The sequence below is a fragment of the Gavia stellata genome, chromosome 1 (assembly GCF_030936135.1).
Source record: "Gavia stellata isolate bGavSte3 chromosome 1, bGavSte3.hap2, whole genome shotgun sequence".
Lineage (NCBI taxonomy): Eukaryota > Metazoa > Chordata > Aves > Gaviiformes > Gaviidae > Gavia > Gavia stellata.
Window position 1 is genome coordinate 47,552,344 of NC_082594.1, and position 19,786 is coordinate 47,572,129.

Sequence of the window (19,786 nt, forward strand, 5' to 3'; positions counted from 1 at the left end):
GGATCTCTCCAATCCTATCTCATTGCTCAGCTATTACAACTTGCTGCCTCTGAGCTCAGGCTACAGAAGGACAGTGTTCAGCTATAGCAAAAGAGTGTTAAAGAAAAGCAGGTTGCTCCTATTAGGTTAAAGCAAGCAAGGCACTACAGATTTCCATCTATGGTGATATGCTCTGACAAACACTTTACGTTTAATTAACAGGACCAAATTCTCCTTTAATTTATGCAAGTGAAGCTCTATTGGCTTCAACAGAGTTAGCTCTGCTGTAATTGAGAGAAGAATTTGGCCCAGCATCTGTAATAAATCATTAATGAGCATGTAGTAAGATAAGTTTAAATGATTAATTAACAATGTATTTTTTGGAGAAAAGTATTCTTAACATGCCCTTAATGTATCAAGTGATAATTACAATATTAAAAGCCTACTGATTAAAGCAATTAATTATATGCTTAATTTATTTACTAATTAAGCTTTAATATATGTATAGTTAAGTAATTGCTAATGAGTATTTCACATTTGCTAAACTGGTCTGGCAGTAATTACATGGGAAACACTATAAAATGATTCTTCTAGTGATTATACGAAAAAATGCAACATTATTTGGGGTTTTTTATTTCTTTTTATTGGTTTTTTTTTCCTAAACGAATTACTTGGCTTGCATTTTTCTCCTTGGTGAATGGACTGTTTACTAGAATGCAAGCTTCATAGGTCTGAAAGGGCAGTGTTTCTGGATGAATATGACGAAAAGTGCTTCTGAAGCACAACTCAGTCATGCCTACACGAAAACAACAATCTTCCCCCCTTGTGCACAAGGAGCTAAAGCCTACAGTTTTCTTAGTTTGTATTCAGATATTACTTAGGCAGAATTTCAGCTGATGTTAATGGGAGTTTGCTATGTTAGGATCACAGCTGTTTGTTCTTTGATTATGGCAAGAACGTCTGGCTCCTGACCTGGGCTCTTCAATTCATATACGATGCGGGAGAGAGGTATGCATCTTTCAGTCAGATGTAGGTTCCTTGAATCACAGCATATGCAGTATCTATTGTTGCAGACCTTACTTTAAGTCTTATACTTTGTGCAGATAAAACACCAATTAAAGCTGATGAAAGTTTTGCCTAAGGAAACAACAAAGCAATAGGATCATTTTTAGACATACTTGACCACACATCATGAACTCCCAAAGTCCTTATTCATTCAAATTCCTATTGCATCCTGAAGCCCGAGTTTCTGGTCCTTGCCCAAGTTGTATCTCAAACTATAGAAGAAAAGACAGTCCCTCTTTTTCCACCTCTGTGGTCCACACATTGCCTTCAGGGAGATGTTGCATCAGTGTAGATTCTGAAATGCTTAAAAATAACAGTGGCATACTGCGTTATAGCATGGTTTGGTGGAAGGAAACTGCACACCATGAAGAAGTGTTCAAGAAAGGGTTAGTGTTACGGCTATAATTACTTCTTACTCCACTAGGCAATAAGTGAGCAAGCCACCTACAGCATTGACTTGTGGGGGTAGAGCCTAGTAATGAGACGATCCCCAGCCTAGTTAACCACCCCTAGCTTTCGGAGGATAGAGATCTGGAGATATTTAATCAGTTTTCCTCCCTTTCCTACTCTTACACTTACTTCCCTCACTTTAAGCTTGTGTGTATTTCTGCAAAATCCCAGCTGCTCCCTCTGCCTTTTTCTAAGTTTGGAGCCTGGGGACACCTTTTCCTCCCATCCCCCAATCTTTTCTCTGGATACATCTTCCTAGTGCTCTAATTTGTATCTAGCAGGTGAAAGTGCGTGTTGACCCAGAGCACTTTCCTGGGAGAGCAAAATTAAATAGGTTCAGTAGATCTGGGATGCACATAAACAGGTCTTAATGCAGTGTGTATTCTCATCCCATGCATTAATGAAGTGGGAGATGGACTGAATCTCACCAAAGCATGGGCTTTTCAGAAACTCTTTATGCTGTTACCAGATCAGAAATGGACAGGAGTGACAAATGGACACAAGGGACTACACCCCAAATACAGGGCTTAGCTGTGGCTTGTATAGAGCCTTCATTTTCCTGCAATAAAGCCTCATGTAATTGATTGTCAAGACTCCACGCATCTGCCTAACTGGGGATGTGTGACAAACCCAACCCAATCTGTGGTAAAATTCCAGAGTCATTCCCAAGGAGAAATTAAATTACATTTATATAGCATATGCCGTTACTCAGTTATATGAAAATGCATTCTTCCAGTAAAATTGGGGTTTGTATTTATTTAAGAGATAGCAAACAAGGGATAGGGACATGAACTGAAGATGGGAAGCTACTGGGCAAAGATTAAGAGTTGAAAAAGCACATATCTAATTTTTTTAAAAGTGGCATTAACAAGGAATTTCAGCCAAATGTCCTCCCAGAGGAATTGTGCCTGCAACTGAGTGGCTTCCACACCCACTGACACTGGGGAGAGTATGGAGCATCAAGTATCTCCTAAGGCTGACAGACGTTACCTTGAATGATATATGTAGACATATTCCTTAGCATTAAGTTGAAAAGTTGCCTACCACACAGGAACAACTGTTGTCAGGCTATGACGTGACGTGATCTGGCAATCAGAATTCTGATGCTGAACTTCACAGCTTCCAAGACAATTTGGGGGCATTTGAGGGTTCATGAAAGGAAAGTTATCTACATTAACACTTTATTCAAACTGCAGTAATGACAGTGCTTCACTGCTTGTCAGTGGGCCAGACAGACTTTTACCTCTTTGTTCCATAATTTGTCTTAGGGACAGCCAGAGGGTTCATCTTCTTCTGAAGCACTGAAGACTGACCATCAGAGCTGTGGCTTTTTGTGTAGGTCTTAATGAAGTTAGCAAAGCCTGTAGGATCAAACCTTACCTAAAATGCAATGAAATCTTTTTTTCTGTATGCTTTCATGGTAAAATACTAATGAACAAAACTGAGAGGAGCCTATTCCATAAGTGGTCCCCTCTGCCGGCACAGCAGCATCCCTTCTCTGCGCAATGTGCTGAAAGTCCAGCCCAGAAATACCCATATTTCCCATGGAAGATGGATATGAATGGTCAGAGTCCTCACTTTGTTTTCCAGACCACTGGAAGAAGCTGGATCAGTATTGACACTTTCCACGTGGTAGGAACATAGCACTTGTTCATCTCCTGTGGCCTGTGGATCTTTGCTGGTGAGGGGTCCACAGCTGGACTGCGGTACTTTTTGGCCCTAGTTGACTTCTAAAGTAAAGACATGTGATAGTCTGAATGGCAGGCTGAGGGGAGAATTGTGATCTATGGTTCAAACCACTCCAAAGAGGAGTTTAACTTCCATGTAAATTCTATAAATGCCATCCTGAAAGAGAAAAAAAGCAACAACCAGGATATACTGAAAGACGACCGTCTATTGCATGCCATTCTCACGTGAGTATCTTTAAAGCTACATTTTTCACTGTGGTTCTTTTACAAGCAATGTTCACAGAAGAAAGAAATTGCTGATAGTAGGGTACCAAATCACGATGCCCAGAAAGCTAGGCATTTTCCTTCGAAAAGCCTTGCTTTTACCTTACCAGGAGATTTTCCTCAGTAAGGACTCTGAAATGGTTATTAGGAACTAGAGGATTCGGAGCGCAGAAGATGGAAAGTTAAACCACCTGCACCACACAGCCTTCACGATCCAATCAGACTAAAGAGCTTTGGGAAATTTTGCAACACACTCATAGGCTAAGTTGGCACTAGGAAAATTGAATGGAGATCTTTTTTGGACAAAATTTTCCTTCTGTCCTGTGAAGTGTATGTTCTGTAAGTTCTATGGAAACTTTAGAGAGGAAATTTCAGGAACAGAAAAATATGTGGGGCAGAATTTTGAGACAGCTTTAAATTCCTCCTAAAAGACTGCAAAGAAACTAGGTTTCCACAACTCAACATTTTTATTCTTTTATGCTAGACTAGGATCTCAAGCTCATCTTGGCCGTGCCTTTATGCTCCTAACCCATGTGTTACTCATACAGCTATGTGCAGTGCAACGGTCATTAGCAGATGTATCAGAAGTGGCTACAGAGGCTAAACAAATTTAGCACCTATAGTGCTAAATAACGCAGGTCAGGAACTGTTCCCTCACTCTGAGGCCAAGCGGCATGGCAAGACCTGCATCTACCTATTTAAACTTCCTCTCCAACAAAACAGGGAGGCCATCTTCGAACCTCTTTTTGGAAAGGATCTGTAGTGCTTTCCGTCTCTTGAGCAGTACCCAGACATTTTTCGGCACAGTGCTAAGCAGCACAGGGCACAACTATGCCAGGGAGAGTGCTAACAATTAAACAGACAGTCTAATGACAGGACAGTGCTCAACCCTGTGCCCCTTGTATTTCCTAGTATAGGCGTAGCAACATCTGTATTATGATGGAAGATATACTGGAAGAAGCATCTAAGAAAATCTGTAGTAAGAACTGTACATTCATTACATCTCATTACTCACATGATTTTCAGAAATGAGCTTCCCAGGCAAAGCATATTGTCCTTCATTATTGTTTGCTATGTTTATTCTAGCGATGTCAAGAACCCCGTTGTGAAACTCCCACTGATTTAAACAATGCCAGAATTTCAGCTGTATGGGATGAGATGGTTCTGAGTCGTCCATCTGGGAGCCCTTGTGCCATTTGAGTGGTGTGTGGGTTTTTTGGGGTTTTTTTGGTTTTTGTGTGTGTGTGTGTGTGTGTGGTGTGGGGTTTGTTTTGTTTTGTTTTGTTTTTGTTTGTTTGTTTGTTTGGTAATGGTTGGACTTGATGATCTTACAGGTCTTTTCCAACCTTAGTGATTCTGTGATTTCCAACTGCATGTCTACCAGACCCCCAAACACATTCCCTAGAGATGGCTGTCTCATCTGAGGAGTTCATCATTTCTATGCAGAGACCAGCCTGAAAAACTACCCCAAAACCCAACACCTTTAGTAAAGTAGTGGTGCTGATGATGGTGTTTACCCACACGATAGAAATGAGAAAAGAGGGTGCACAGGAGAAACACGGCAGATCAGGGAGAATTGTCTGGCTTAAGACCTAAGATCTCAGCTTGGCGAAAAATCAAACCGAAGTGACTTTTGCTTGCAGAGCACTGACGAAGTATTTGGCATTGGCTCCTGAAATGTTTCTTGTAAATTTTGGAAATAAACCCAAAACAACTTCTGATTAAACTGACCTGGCAAACTGATAAATTTGCCTTCATTTAAATTGCTGACCACGAGGCACAAAACATGTCCAACTATCTTCCCAATTTAGTGCTGCATAAAGCTCTTCAAGACGCTCTCCCCAAATGAGTATAGTGTGGATAACAGCCTAGGGCTTCAATACTCCAAGAGCAGCCTTGATGTGTGGCTTTACTGGAACAGATCCCTTTGAAGGGAATATTGGTTGGGATGTTACTGTAGCCTTTTCTAGTCTGTGTCCTCCAAAAGGTACTTAGGAAGCATGGGTCACTCATTCAGTATATAATCCAAACAGATATGAATTTCTTGAAGATGCCTATTGTTCATTCTGTCTTCTCTTTTGATCCCTAAGTAGCACCACACATTTGGAATATGGTAGCCAGAGATCTTGGAAACCAAAAGCTACACTTAAGATGTTATTTCCACTTTTTTTTTTCCCCTGGGTTTTGGAGTTTTTTTTGGTCTCCGCTAGTTTTAACTGCAGCTATCAGTAGTTCATAAGGGTATGTTTTAATGTTTACATTTTCAGTGATTTCATAATTTTATTTATTAGTTTCTAATGGATTAATTTAAAGGCTTGATGTTCACACCCAACATTTTTATTGCTGGCTTGATTTAAACGGGTTAGCTAAACAGCCACTGGTTTACTTCTTGTAGGAAAAGGAAACATTCAAAGAGACCAAATATTTTACTTATATTGACTGGTTTACCAGTTATTGTTGGCTTCAGAAAGGGTCACTGCAAGCATTCTTTTTCCCAAAGGCAAGATAGTAGTTCTCACATTGAGTAGAGCCAGCTTTTTCCCCTCTCTCTCTTTTTGCTGCCAATTTCACTACTGATCTTGTGCAATAAAATGTGCTTGTCAACGAAAATGTCAACCAAGTTTAAAAAGAACAGTCTGAGTAAAACTAAAAAGTAAATTATTTAAGTAGAGTTGTAGTTGAAACTTGAAAGAATTCTGTTTGGTGGTTTTCTTTACATCATTCTGCCAATGGAGGGGGAACTCTGAATTTCTAACTAGTGAAGCCCTGTCATAACTGGGGCTGACAGTTCACATTGAAAATTCTGTTTTCTTCTTTCCCAGGAAAGCAAGTCAAAGTTAAACCAACAAACTATTGTTGGCAAGTGCCTTACCTTTGTTCTGTGCTTCCTTCTAAATTAGCCACTTCTGTTTTCTAGGTTGCTTGTAAATGGAATTCCTAGAATTTAGGGTCTCACATTAGCTATGTTATTTTAAAATGCTAATGCATCCTTTTAGACAGTGACTAGATTTAGAGCATGTAAGAATCTGAATCAGAGAATGATCACGAATAGTAATGAACAGAAAGGAAATATACTGTAAATTTTTGTCAGTACATGATGAATTCAGCTAGAAATCGGGACCACCAGGTCCCAAACTTAGTTACAGTTAAATATCAGTGAAATTAAGACATTTATATGAATAGATCAATGCTGTGTCTGATCTCTCAGTATGATGACACACTGAATTTTGTATTTGCTTACTGATGTTCCTGCATACAAAATTTCACTGAAATGCACAAGACTGGACCATTGCATATTAAAGTCAGAATGTATCTAAACGTAAAATAGAGCTGATTTTACTGTACAATTGCTGTTACAGCATTGTGTGCATGGAACTCTCTATAACCATACTTTTTTCTATATATCTATATATACGTAACCTCTATTCTCAACAAATTGACTTATCAGTATATACTACAGTATATACATGGCCAGTTCATTAAGGTTAATTTGTTCAAAAATATTAGAAGCATTAATTTCTGGCTTATAGCTAATGGCTGCTCCCAGCCAGTGTCTTGTTTCATCATTAGTGTCAGCTAGATTATAACTCACACCCAACTGTTTTTACACTATCTAATAGAATCAATTGATGCAATGGTTGACAAGATGCTGTTTTGCATTTTGTCATCTCACTAATGCACATGGCTTAAAGGCATTGGCATCCATAATGTGGGGCAGTTTTGTAGGAGGCACAGAATAGGCTGAAGCTGCAAGGGCCATTTTCATAAAATATTAATGAAATTGAAAAATACACTGGGGTTGAAGGCTTGTCTGCTAAATGTAAGGTAAAATCTATTCTGTTCTGCTTTCTGATGACTGTAATTAGCAGCCCTAATTAAAAATTCAAACCTTGTGTATATTTGAAAGCATGAATCTTAGCTCTCATAGTGTTTATTTCCTTTACAAAGTATTTTATTTTACAACACTAATTGAACAGGATCCTTCCTAGCCTGACAGCCGCAGCTGGCTGGAGCCAGTTTATGTATCCAGTCTCTCTAGACTACTTCCTTTTGTAAGCAATAAAACATCTTTAAAAAACATGTATATGCTCTCTATGAGCCATTAACTCTGTGTCACCCAGTGTGGAGCTGGCCATCCGCACACATGCATTGTTGTTTCCTTCACTTAAAAGTGACCTCTTTGAAAAGGCAGCTTTTTTCTGATCTTCAATATTTAATGTGGATTTACTTACATTAAATGACCACCTTCCTTAAGGAGAGTTGGCCCAATTCTGACATTATTTATGAACAGCATATGCTGTGCAAAACAACGGAAGGAATCACCATTAGTTCCAGTAGAAAAATCTACTTTTTATCATCACTTTGTGTAGTTATTTTGAAATTCATGGTCAAGATACTAGGGCCCCACCAGGGAATATATGACTGCAACCCAAGTCCAAATTGATTATAACCACATTACTCTCTGGAATCCAATGTACAGCAAAGAAGACCATGTGAATGGGTTAAGTTTTTGCTGCTGTATGTCCTCTTTTCACTGTTTGCCGCAGGAATGGCTCTGAACTGTACCATTTCCTATTTTCCTTTCTACACCCTGGTAAGAAGACAACACAGGAATTTTAATATCCAGTATAATGTCCGTAATCATAAGCAACATTTTCCCCCAGAATCTTGTATTTTTGAATAGGTGGTCTTTTTAGCTCCTCGTGTCAGACCAATGAGGCCATAAGAGGAGGGGACAAGGTAGATGGATGGAAAAGGGTATTGAAAGACACTCCAATGTGGCTTTGCTAACAGAGTTCTTCACTGATTTATGCGAGAAAATGAAATTTGATGATGCATCCTGTCTGTGACAAAGGGTCTGATCTTGCAATTCTTGCTTAGGCAAAATTGACTTCAATGAGAGTTTAGGCTGAGTAAGGAATGCTGGAGCAGGTTCAAAGATTAGCAGGAAAATAATAATAAAAAAAGGAAAGAAAGCAAAACCCAAAATAACCCAGTCCTGAAGAACTGGGACCCATGTGCCAATAATTCAGGCTGTAAACTTCCACATGTCATTGGATGATATTAGCAATTTGTAGTGAAGAAATGAGAGTTTAACATGAAGTATACGTTTCTATTGTTAGAAAATAATTTTAACACTGTCAGTGTTTAAACTTCTAAAGGCTGTTTCCATTCTGCATTGTAATACAGAACCTTATTAACAGTTTTGACAAAATGTTTTGAATTTTTCTATTTTTAATTCTGTTTCAAAAAGTTAGGTTTGAAAGGCTTCTTTTTATCTTTCACGTCCACCTTTTCATCATCTGTAGCCAACAAGCATGTAATCAAGAAATCTTCTAAAAAACCTCATTCCCGCAGATCTACCTCCACAAATATTTCAGCTCAGACAAAAGAATGACTGTCAGTGAAATTTCATTTTTCTGAAAAATATTCAAACAAGTTCTGTTAAATCATTCTAAAAATCTCAATGGGATACACCGAGGGACTAGGAGGACGACACAGCCTATGTTTATTACTGCTGGTTCCTCCCTAAGGTGGGATGTCTTCCCCTCACACTGCTTTCAAGAATTCATGGTTTTGGGCTGTGAAGCACATCTGTCACTGGTCCTGGGAAGGCACCCAGTGGCTTGAATACATGGTTCAAACATCTCAGCTCTTCATTAGCATAAGAATGGGATTTGCAGTCTCCTCCCTCTTTCATGCTCTAGTTTCCACTGAAAAGGCCAAATAGAAGCTCCAGCCTGCTTCACACATCTACCAGAGTATGCTCTGGGACACCCCAGCAGGTAAATCTGGAGGCATCCAGAGAGCTCCTCAGCACACCTATCCTTAATACTCATGTTTATTGCTTTCTTTCCTTCCTTTCACTTACTTCTCTTGAATTCAAAAACGTATGCAGGTGCTAACAAAATAAACCACACCATGAGTTTTCACTGGAATTTCACAGGGAGGTTCCCTCCATCCTTTGTGAGATTATTGGGGGAAAAAAACCCATACTTTGGAATTCGGGTAAGAATCGCCTCGTCTCCTAAAAACTAAATTGTTTCTAGATTGCTTTTAGCAATCTAATGATGGGCATCTAGTTTAAAGTAGTCAGCAAGTCTCCCTTGATAGTCAAAGGAGGGTGTCCTAGAGGGCAGCTCAGCTCACATTTTCTGGGCACTTAGCGTTGTTGAGCTGAACAGTTCTCCAGAGAGAGCGCTCTCTCTCAACCAGCTAAAGAGGGACTAGTTAAAAATAAACCACAAACTTCTAGGTAACCACAGGTAGGTGTGATGTATCCAACCCTAATGTAATTTCTTTGTGTGATAGCCACAGTTTTCTCCCCTCATGACAGGTGAATAGTCCACTAACCCTTTAGAGGCCCCGCCACTTATGGAAGGCCTGTTCTTATAAATATCCCTATGCCTTCATATCTTGCAGGATCTGAAAACCACAAAAAATGAAGAGTCCAAAACCAAGAACAGTCCAGCAAGTAAATAAACTGGGTAAACTGTGAGGTTTTCACTAGTTTCTTTAAACCTTAAAATTATTAATTGTTAATAAGAGTTGAGCAAAGAACTGTCTTGATCTTTTTGAAACCATTTCAGGCAAGAGAAAATCTATAAACGGTCCAGAGACCATGTGGCTGAAACTCAGACTGTAGGTTGTCCCAGTACAGCAAAAAGAGATATATATAATACAAGCACACAAGAAATATTAATTCAGTAGTTTAAAGAAAATACAGAGCTATATAAGCTACAGGACATAACAATGTTATGAGTTAGGTGATGTGGTTATTATTTGTTTAATAAGTTGGATTGAGGAGCCATGGGCTGGGTCTGACACACCACTATTACAGGCAGGTTATAACCTAGTGAAAAAGTTGATAGCCCATGTCCCATAAAGCTTGCTATCTATGGTGTTTACGTGATTATTTACTGATTTTTGGAAGAGGTGACTGCCCCTGCAGAATTCTGCTCCAGTGCTTTTATATGCATTTTTCTTGTAAATGTTATAATGCATTTTTATGTTAACCTTTAGTTTAAAGTGTAACTGAGCTTCCTATATTACAGTGATTTTTGAGGAACAATTCATGGAGGAAAACCCCTAATACTGTTCTCTTTCCTCCTCCTCAAAAGGAGACTCCTTTTGAGCCACGTTAACAGTGCAAAAGTTAATGTTAAATACTGTAATAAATACAGAACAACATATTTCTCAGCTAAAGTCAAAATGAGGGACATATTGAAAACCATTGGTGCAGGACACCCAAGATAAAGTGGTTTAATGCTGTGATTTAAAGTGATGAAGCTTAACATTTTCTTTAACATAAATACCATTTGGTCTCATGACTCAGCATTGCTCATCTGTGCTATTGGCAGTAGAGTGACCTAATACTTGCTTTGGTGGATCTCACATGAGTTTAGTTTTAAAATAGTGACATTTTTTTGCCATGAGGGAAAAATAGAGCAGAAGACTAGTAAAATTTAGTAGGTTTTAAATTATGGTTCAGAGATTAAAGTAATTACTTTTAAAGAGTCATAAACTGATATGTTGCTGAATTTGTCTCTTTCCTCCCTTAAGCTGTCATACCCCAGGCAATTGCCTTCACATCAGTTATATCATTACTTCTCCTCTCTCTAATCAATGAGAGCATCTCCCAGGCAGGGATGCACTCAAAATGGAGAGAGACTTTCAGGGACATTTCCAGTCCAACCTCCTTTTGCTCTTCTTTCTCCTAGCAGGACTGTGGCTAATAATGCTGTTTCACAACCAGCAGATACACATTACACTTTTTAAATATGCTTCGAACTCTCTCATGTAGATGAATAGCTCTAAAGATGAGCAAAGGGGAAGAGAACCTGACCTGGTGACCTAAGCAACTTAGCAGGGTCATCAATCCAGTGCTGACATCTACTTCCAATGCACAGCTGAAGGTGTTGCTCTTAGGATTTTTGGGATCCTATTAATGTAGGGAGAGGAGGGAAGCAAGATCTCACTACCCACTGGTGGAAAGGGAAATAGTCATATAGACACTCTTGTTAGGATTCATACTCTTATGTCAGAGAGAGGAATGGATCATTTTCTCCTATTCAAACCATAGAGAGAGGACTGGTAGGACAGGCAGAAAGACCTTATCCCTCTGCCCTGAAACACACACCGTATTTTCTTATTTTGTCTCTTATTTTGTATACAGAGATAGGTCTACTCACATATGCACATACAGAAACATACACAGAACATTACAGAAACTAGACTAATTCTGTGACATAGTTTTTTTGTCTAGTCCTGTAATGTGATCATTGAAGAGTACTGACTATAGCACTGGTTTACAGATATGTGCAGTATGTGAGGAAAGGGGAAGAGGCTGTGGGGAAGGTTTTCATTTTTTTTCAGGTGGAGAGGAAGCATTTGCCTGGTGTATTTTTTTAAAACAATGGTGCCTGCTTCAGGCTTGGTTAGATAGTCTGAAGGAGTTGTTCAGAAGTGGCTTTGGTCAGCCTGGTCTGATGACAACACACTGTGCTCCAGGTATGCAAGTGCAGTGCTTGTATCAGGAGAAACAGGTGACTGAAGACATACGATATAGGTGGGGAAAGTATCTGCACATATTCTGTATCTCTAATACTTTGCAATAAGCCATTCTTGCCATGTCTTTTCAATTGCTTACACATTTTCTTATTGTAGATTATATTTTCAAACTCTAACATTTACAGTTTCAGGGCATGTTCAAACAGTCATTTTGTTTAAAATATTAAAAATATATTAAAAATATATGATATTTACAAAATTTTTTTCTCCTCTCCTCTCCTCTCCTCTCCTCTCCTCTCCTCTCCTCTCCTCTCCTCTCCTCTCCTCTCCTCTCGTCTCCTCCCCTCCCCTCCCCTCCCCTCCCCTCTCCTCTCCCCTCTCCTCTCCCCTCTCCTCTCCTCTCCTCTCCCTCTTTGCTTCGCATTACCTTGCTAAGAATTCAAAAGACCCCTACTTCTTTAAAATTACAATTTCATACAGAACTATCTTTATCCATAGATATGAGGGCTAATGATCCTCAGAGATCTGATTACAGGTGTGGAGGTCAAATAAAAAACCCTTTTTATGATTGCTTTAAAGAAACATCAAAATCATGTCCATTACATGAGCTCAGCTCATGAACCAAAACTGAAGCAAACTAAAAGCAATAGCAGCAAAAATGACCAGCAAACACCGCTTTGGAGTGCATGTAGTGTGAGTAAGAATTTTAAACGAAGCCTAACACAAGGCTAGCTGTTTCGGGAGGGGTTCTGGGTGGTATATTAGCCTTTTCACATTCACTCCATATATCATATATTCCTACAGATCTTTCCTTCCCTCCCTCCAGGGTTTACTCTTTCTCCCATTACCCTTTTCTTCCTCTTCCCCACCTCCTTCTGCCATTTATGGATTTTGATTGACAAGAATTAAATGGCACACAGTCAGCCTCTAAAGCAGCAGCTGGGGCTGGCATTCCTTCTGCGTAGACATATAGGGATATCTCAAAACACACCATTCTGTGATAAATCAGCTTCCCAGCTGCCTGGTATATGACGTGTCTGGATAACGCTATGTGTCTCTTTTGACCCAAAAGCCCTTTTTGCTAAGACTTTATCTTCCCTTCTGCTGTCCCCAGCTCCCTCCTGCTTTTCAAGACATCTGTCTGTCTGTCATTTACGTAGGTGCATGTCAGCCAGGGTGGTCTTTGGTCCTCCTGGCATGTTGGCCTTGTTCTTCTGGCATCTCCCATGGGCAGAGGCAGCCGTGGCACAGAGCAGCTGGCCACATCTGGGACTGCAGCCCTCCGAGCATCCAGCACAGTCCTACCCTCCTGCTGTAGGTTATGAATAACCCTCACTGAAGTCTACAGGAGTTACTCACATCCCACGAGGAGGAAACAGGGCCAAACCTCTCTAAAATGACCTGTAAATTTCCTAACACTGTAGGCAGATAGGCACAGCATGGAGAAACAGTATTGTGCATGTGCACCCAGGCTGGTACAAATGGAGTACTGCTCCGTTGTTCCAAAGTCATAACAATCAATGCACAGTTTGTTCATTTAAACAAAAAAAAAACAAAACAAAAAAAACCCCAAACAACTCCCCCCAATTTTTAAGGTCCTCTTTTGTTTTTGTAAAGGCCAGATTTACTCTTACAGCAGATTTGGACTTCGTCAGAACGCTTTTTGAGATTTATGGCTGGGCTTTGGGAGTAGCACAAACAATGTTGCTGAAGCTTAGAAAAGCAAGAATAATAATTGTGCTGATCATTGTTTTACTAATGAAACACACTGATTTCACACATTTTTAAACCGCTTTTGCTATCTCTTGTACAATAAGTAGATCTCTACAAAGTAATAAAATGTACATCCTACGCTATCGAGTGCTGTCTAATGCTTTCAAATCCACTCCCATCTCGGTGAGAATTTGAGGGATGGAAGTAGTATACAGATTGTTTCCTCCTGGATGTATAAAAGGTTTCTTTGGTTTCCCAGACAAACACACACACACTTTCAGGACACATAGGCCTGTCAGTAAATTTTCAACTTAGCAAATTTCTGCAAGTTTAAATTTTGCTTACAGGTATTTTAATTAAGTCATCTGTCTTAAAAGAATGCTTAGTGACATTGGTTTGGTAGATAGCTAAGGCAGGGATTCTCTGAAAAGAACTCATCTAGTAAATACTTTGGGTCAAACCTTTCAGGCATTCTGCTATAGGTTTTTACAAACTACTGTATTCACTGAGTCGTGCAGCCTGAAAGTCCACCGCACCTTCAGGAAAGAAACCTCTGGTGAATGGGAAATCACTGGCAGGAAAGTCCTGCTCCAGTGCAATGGCAAATCTGCTCCACACATTAGGGAGGCTGGGACTGTATCTTTGATACTTTCGCGAAAGAATGCATTTTGCAGAAGTGGCACAACTCAAAGCGTCTAGAAGTGCAGTAAGAAAATCCAAGCCCACTGGAAGCCAGGGGAACCCAGCCAGGCTTAGCTATCACCTTCAGATTGGTGAGAATGTTATCCTACATGTCTTAACTGCACTCAAGGGCACTCTGTAAATTACTGTCAATCTTTTTCAAAAGACTAAAGGTAGGTAGGTATATTCTTGTCTCAGTTTTGTAAAGCACAGGGAGACATGAGTGGCTCATGACTCCACCATATGTATGTGTCACATTCATCAAAAGCAGCATCTGGGTTTAAATGGTCGGGAAGAAAATCAAATCTGCTGTCAGAGCCTGGAGGTCCTCGCAAGAGCTTATGGAAATCAAATGAGTTTTATTGAATACCCATTCCAAATAATCTATTCATTTTGCAACTTTCAGTTTTAAAATCAACACACAGCTGGAGGGCCAGATTCACTGGTATGCTTTGGCTGTGCTGCACTGCTTTGGTGATGTAAAGCATCTGTAAACGAATTAACTGGGCTCGTTGGGGTTGGCTCCCTGTCAAGTTTACAGCTGCCTCATATTGCCAGAGCAGTGCAGAAAGTCAAAGTAGTCTGGTGTATCCATTCTCACAGGTGTGAGGGACAGGAGAGTACACAGGGCAGTCGAGAATCAGGGCCACTGGCAGTAAACAAACATTATTTCTAATGTGAAAGAATAATTATATGAGGGCAGTGTAAAGAAAAATTTTCTTTGTTGTGTGCAATTTTAGGCAAGGCAAATCAAGAGAGTAAACTTCTCTGGAGTATTTTTCCAGTTTTAGATACAATCACAGACAGTTTACTGTATACTGGCATGCTGTCTGCAAAAAAGATGGATCACAATGGGAATTAGCATCAGTGTGTGTTAATGGCATTATGTTTTAACTCTTGACTGCATCTAAGAGCAGTTCCTAAGGAATTTTAAAATTTCTGTTGTTCCCAGGAATGTCTTGCTAGTAAGTCTGTATGTTTTATGAATGGAGACACGCGGAACAAATGTCTGCTGGCGGCTAAGGACAGAAGGTGAATGTGGGGAAAAGTCACGTGCCATTCCATGGCAAAGGACAAACATATTGGTACACGCATTAAAAATGAAGTAGTAGTGCACTGTGCAGGTATATATATTTTAGTTTAACTGTGAGTACATGTTTCAAACTGCGGCATACTCTAGTTGGCTTTCTTTTTATGTCCGGTAGCTGCTGCTTCATAAATAGCTCCTGACCTTACTAAAATTTAGTTGCAGTCTTCTCACTGCAGGCATTAGGTCACTCATTGTTAATGAGTGTATTAGATAATAGATGTTAACTCCAGCACATTGCAGCGTTTCAGCAGAGTGCATTCCCTAGCAATGAACACAAAGTGTCACTGTGACCACACACTAATAATTCCAAGAAATATAGAAACTTTTGCCTAATTTTGAATTTATTTACTTGTCATGTGTGTGCTCATTTGGAACTTCTAGCATTAATTATCTTTGCTCCAAGTTGGGCCAGTCTGGAATTCTAATTATCTTCATTTTTACAATTCATATCTCTGAGGTCCTAGTGTACTTTGTAGCTGAACTCTGGGCTGTACATAATCAAGGCAGAAAAGAGATAGGTGGCAATATTGTACATTTCAATTGCCTTGTCTGATGTGCCCCTTTTGGAGAATAATGAACATTGGAGAAACAAATTGGTCTGTCAGAGTCAATAACAACCCAATGCCCTGAGCTGCTGGTCACTAATGCTTCCTGTACTTAATCAATGTGCTGCCGGAGATATTCTGTTCAAAACAGTTAAAGATGAGCAGCAGCAGCAGATTTGGCAGCAGGACTGGGAAAGCGAGTGAGAGCATCCACAGGGTTGAAGTTTCCTTGTTCTAGGGAAGAGGAAAGCAAAAGAAAAAACAAAGTGCTTAAAGGAAAACCCTGCAAAGAAACAAAGACTCCCACTGTGTCCTGTTGGTAGAGGAGGAAGAGAAGACCAGTTTTCCTCCAAAATGTTTCATTAAAATGAGCGAGCAGAAGATGATTTCTACAAGAAGGCATAGCAGGAAAAAGGACATTTTAGATCCCCACAATTAAACTCAAACCATTAGAATAACCAACATGAGAGGTAAGAAGTTGAGAAGAATCAAATTTTTGACCTCCAGTTGGGATCAGAAAGCCTGAATTGCCAAAAGCAATTGGTGCTGGTAACAAAGTTCAAGGTAGCAAATCATCATTTTAAGCAAACTGTGTAAGTAAAGCGAAACAAATAGGGAAATTTTTGTAATAACATAGCTTTTGAATCACAGCCATAAGTAGCTTTTGGAATGATTAAGTGAATGAACAGAAAACAATATCTAAGCAGGAAAAGGATGGATAAAAGATGATTTATGCCTAACAGACTAGATGAGTATTTGTTCAGTGGGTCTTACTGGCATAAATCCATACAGCTGAAGGGTACCTAGGAGTGTGCACTCAGGAAAAAGAGAAGATAAGAAGAATAGATAAATGAAATACCATAGCTTTTCCTACTGAAAATTAGAGCTCAAAGAAGCAACTTACACCTGTGTGTTACTGTCCAGAAATATAGTCTTAATGGTCACAGCAGACCATTTTCCCTTCTGCACCTTGCCTGGACAGCATGTTGGGAGGTTTCCAGATCTTTCAGCAAAATGACAATACAAGTGTTTACACAGACTTCTTCCTAGGAGGCGGAAAGCATCTTTGGACAAGCTATACTTTCAGTTGCCTAACCAAAAGTGGAAAAAATAAAGTTATCACAGAACTGTGATAGACCGGTCCTTGTCTTGAAAACATAGCAACAATGGGAAACAGAAAGAAGTGGAACATGGAAAGCTTGAACTGGACTTAGCATTCATAGGGAACCTCATTAAGATATTCAAGGTGGCATTGAGCTAACTAACTTTATCAGTCTGAAGGTCAGTTTTTTCTAGTCTATGCTAGACATTTATGCACTCAAAAGTTGGTCGAAATAAATAGGCATTTCCAAAGGTTAGTTCACCCCTGGTAATTTGTATAGATATTGTAGGTTGGGAGGTGATTATCTTTCTCCACTGAGAGACAAAGCTAGGTCAGCTGAATCCCGCCTTCTCTGAATATTCAGGGAGTTCCTTTCTGACTTATTCTAATTTGAATTTGATTCAGCATTTTTGCCTTCTTTCTTAGCAGATGGATTTTTTTGATAAGGATGACAGTTGATGATAATTTTCAGAAAAAGTCTAGTGCTTCCCAAAGCAAAGAATGAAGATAATGAGAGTTGGATAAATAATCCTACATATGCTGATCATTTTTTTAAACTGGGAAATAATTTTTATGAGTAGTTTGCTTCATTGGGAGAGTACTTGAGAGGATTAGCTCCATGGGGTCACAGAGTTTGACAGATATTTTGTTTTCAGAATAAAATATTTATCCTATTAAAAAAATGTTGGAACAAGAACAGATTCTAAAATTGCTCACTTAAGACAGTTTCCCTTCCAACAAATTTAAAGTAGTGGAGTATAGAAGTTCTTGTGAAAGATTTACAAATTTAGCTCTAAATTTATCCATTTATAAAAAGCTGAGAAAGAAATATGTATTTTTAACAATCATTCTTTAAGCATGCTCATTGTTACTTGGTTTGATAAACAAAAAAGAAATGATCCAAATTAACCCAGTAAATTGGGAAATACTAAGACCAAACTCCTCTTCACCCTGGAGAATCACAGTTATTCACAATTATTATGCCAACTTACGTACCTCTGAACAAACATTAAAATCCAATTCTTTCATCAGCTGTGGAACAGCAGCAACTACAACTGACACAAGAGCAGAAAGAACTGTTGCAGATTCCCAGGACAGAGAATGAAATTAAGGAAACAGTATTTGTGTTGGAAAGCGGGAAAGCCTATGCCCCCAATGGATTTGCTGTAGAATTTTTAAATACATTTGAAAGTGAAATCATATCAGGCTTACAGGACTATGTCACCAAGCTTTTGAGAGAGGATCGCTCCCAGACTCCCATAGGGAAGCAACCATCTTTCTGCCTCTCAAACCGGATTAGGATCCTCTGGAGGGGATATCCTTTCGATAATTAAGGTTACAATCACAGTCCCATTTTATGGCTGATTTTGATCTTCCATATGAAACTTCCTTGTGACTGCTCAATAAAGTCATGCAAAGTAACCAGAGAATCTGCTCCAATCTTACATAAATATACATTAATAACTCATATTTCTAGCCACAATTACAAGACCACACCTGTGCACAATTTCTTTTACCACAAATGGGTAACACAAATTTCTCTTAAACTGTCTAAAAGCTCTATTCTCAGGAAACAGCTATTTTATATCGCCAGATACTGTCCCACAAAAAGAAGGAGCAAGGACATTTTGGATTAGTTATAATAGGTTTAACTTTTAAAAAAATATCCCCTCCAACTAAAAAAGAAAAACAAACAAACAGAGAAATTATATTTAGCCAGACTAAATGTTTCCCTACTAGCCTGAGCAATGATAATGGAAGGATAGAATTTACATTCTGTATTGACTTGGGTAAAATGAGAAGTGAGCAGAATTTTTACAATATCCAGTAATTCTTCTTAACCTTAAAAAAAAAAAAAAGCAGAACAATATGCTCCCTTATCTTGCCTCAAAACTATTGTCTCTTTATAAAAAAGAACAAGATTTGGTAGTTTTGTCGTAATAATTATGCACCTCAGGCTGACAAACCTCATATACAGTCCCATCTTCACGTAAGTCAATGGATCTGCCTCCTATTTTTGATGACTATAAGAAAAGACTGCAGGACCTCACATCTTTCTCTCATTGATAAGAATTTACTGGTGCCATAGAAACACATGTGTGAACAGGAAGGATTTTTGAGAATTTACCAAAGACTATCCTGCTGGCACATGGCATAATGTCCTCAAGCATTTTAAAGCAGGCCAGAGAGTATCTCCTATTTGTCCACTTATTAACAGCCCTCTTCTCCCTGAGGCCCTTGGAGGCAACCTCTATTAATTGTGGAATGATTTTGACATGATGACTCTCAAGGATATTTGTAATGAAAGAATATTTAGGCCCTTTGAGAGATTAGCAAAATATAAGCCATACACCAAAACAACACGTTTATAGATATTTACAAATAAGACATTATCTGTGGGAGATAAATTGAGGAATTTTTGTACCCCTGAGTTCATTCCCTTCAAATACTAGCTTTTAATTATGGATAAAGACCGTGAAAAGAATCTGCACTTGATATCCTTTTAGGCTGAATAAATTCAGGGGAGATAAAAGCTAAGATCAAGTGCAAAAGCGATCTGGATCAAGAATTCTCTGATGAAGAATGGATTGAGATATGTAATCAAACAAAAACAATCTCCATTAGTGTAAGACACCAAATGTTTATATTTAATGTTATTCATAGAATATGTATGACTACAGAAAGTATGCGCAAAGCA